At 40.6% G+C, this 2,676-nt stretch overlaps 1 pseudogene; it reads left to right on the top strand.

Annotated features, from left to right (window-relative positions):
* The window catches only part of LOC102871135, a 5,127-nt pseudogene that overhangs the window by 1,705 nt on the left and 746 nt on the right, over window positions 1–2,676 (top strand).

The following is a 2,676-nucleotide window of genomic DNA, read 5'->3' as shown; positions in this document are numbered from 1 at the left end:
GCTAGGAGAACAAACAGGTTTGTCCTGGAGAGGGTGAAGCCAGAATGTTCCCTGGAGTCAAGGATTCTGAAGCTTCGTCTGACATACTTTGGGCATGTTGGAAGAAGGGACTGGTCCTTAGAGAAGGACATCATGTTTGGGAGAGTGGAGGGACTGTGCAGGAGAGGAAGACCCTCGATGAGATGGATCGATTCTGTGACTGGAGTGGTGGGAATAAGTGTTTGAGATGGCTAGGTTGGCACAGGATAGAACAGCGTTTAGAGCTCTTGTACATAGGGTCACTATGAGTTGCAAGTGACTTGATGGCACATAACAACAACAACAAATCTAAATGTTTACTATTTCAAAGAGCATGTTAATATGGAGCTCTCAAAGTTCTAAAAGATCATGTTAAATTGCGTTTGATTTTTATTCTTTTTTACTGTAACTGACTACTAGTATCACCTAGAATAACTGTCTCTCACTATGATAAATATCTTTCGCTGTACCAAAAAGAATTGGTCGACACTGAAATATTTCAAGCAGTAGTATATGCTAAACACTTAGTGGTGATGAGGGAAGAAGTTCAAGCTGCAGTGAAGCTTCACTGGCAAAAATTCAAGGCCTCAGGAATTGATGGGAGATCAATGTTTCAAGTAACGACGTTTCAAGATGCAGCCCTAAACATGCTCACCAGTCTGTGACAGGAAATTTGGAAAACAGTTATCTGGTCAATTCACTGGAAGAGATTTGTATTTGTTCCCATTCCCAAGAAAAAAGATCCACAGAACGTGGAAATTATTAAACAGTATCATTCATATTATATGCATGCAACATATTGCTGAAGATCATCCAAAAACAGCTAGAACAGCACAATGAAAGACAACTGCCATGTCTTTTGCCCATTTTGTAATTGCGTTATCAATCTTTTTCTTCTGGAGGCCCAGTTGTATTTTGTAAACTTTTGTTACGAGACCTTTATCTGAGATGGCATTGCCAAATGTTTTTTTCACAGTTTTTAGGTTTCATTTTCACCCCGCTACTCCACTACTAGGAATATACCCCAGGGAAATTAGAACCGAGACACAAATGGAGATCTGTACACCAATGTTCACAGCAGCATTATTCAACATCACAAGAATATGGAAACAGCCCAAATGTCCAACCACAACTGAATGAAATTATGGTACATTAACAAAACTGAATACTATGTAGCACCCAGGAGCAATGATTTTGAAAAATACTACAGAACTTGGGAGAGACTAGAGAGCATTATGCTGAGTGAACTAACTCAGTCTCTTGAGGACAAATACTGCATAAAAACCATCGTTGTAAAAAATAGAAAGATAACTAGTAAAACATGGAGGGGGTGGATGGGTAAGGATGGGTGGGGCAAAACCACAGGGTTGCATAGTTGGTGGGTTGAGGGAGAGGGTAAAGGAAAGGGGAAGGATCTGGCAAGGACCTGAAAAAAACAGAGTAATGATGGGCAAGGTGCAATGGTGATTAATTTTATAAAACAGATGCCTCTGAGCTATGGTGTTGGAGTGTTGAATACACCATGGATTACTAAGACAATGAACAGGTTCATCCTAAAGAGGGTTAAACTAGACTGCTCCTTGCAGGCAAAGATTCTGAAGCTTCGTCTGACATACTTTGGACATGTTGCAAGGGGGGACCAGTCCTTGGAGAGGGACGTCATACTTGGGAGGGTGGAGGGACAGTGCAGGAGAGGAAGATCCTCGATGAGATGGATTGATTCAGTGACTGCGGTAATGCGGGTGGGTGTGTCAGAGACAGTGAGGGTGGCACAGGATAGAGCAGGGGTTAGGGTAGTTGTATATAGGGTCGGTGTCACAGGCACAATGGCACAAACAACAGTCCAAGGGAATGATTGTATGAAACACAATATCAATGAAGAATAGTGTGAAACACAATGTATATGTTTACTTATTAAGTAAACATACACGTGCGCATATATATAAATAAATAAAGTCAACTGCTAGACATTCAAGCTGGGTTTAGAAAAGGCCAAGGCACCAGGGATATTGCTGCTGATGTCAGATGGATCTTGGCTAAAAGTAGAGAAAACCATTTGTGCTTTATTGACTATGTAAAGGCATCTGGCTGTGTGGATCACAACAAATTATGGCTACCACTGAGAAAAATGGGAATCCCAGTACTCTTATTGTACTCATGCAAAAACTATACCTAGACCAAGTACTTGTTGTCCAGAGTAAGGGAACATTGCACGATTTAAAATCAAGAAAGGTGTGTTGTTGGGTTTATAATAGTTCTCCATACCTATTCAATTTGTATACTGAACAAATCATTCATGAAGATGGACTATATGAAGAAGAATGTGGCACCAAGACTAGAAGATGACTCATCAACAACCTGTGTTAAGCAGGTGGCACAACTTTGCTTGCTAAAAGCAAAGATGACCTGAAGCACTTACTGCAGAAGATAAATCTCCTCCTGTGCAATTAAACTGCCTTCAATATGTTTGTATCTCAACATCAAAAAGACAAAAATCTTCACCACTGGACCAATAAGCAACATCTTGCTAGTCAGAGAAAAGACTAATTGTGATTTAGATCCTCCCAGAAGAGCTGTGGGTGAGCATTAACATTACTGGTAAGTATATTCGTTTTCTCCTGGACACAAGCGCCTACTATTTGGTCCTAAAAGCCTTCT

This window comes from Elephantulus edwardii, unplaced genomic scaffold, assembly GCF_000299155.1.
Source record: "Elephantulus edwardii isolate Elephantulus edwardi_28Jun2011 unplaced genomic scaffold, EleEdw1.0 scaffold00178, whole genome shotgun sequence".
Lineage (NCBI taxonomy): Eukaryota > Metazoa > Chordata > Mammalia > Macroscelidea > Macroscelididae > Elephantulus > Elephantulus edwardii.
This window is presented reverse-complemented; position numbering and strand designations above follow the sequence as displayed.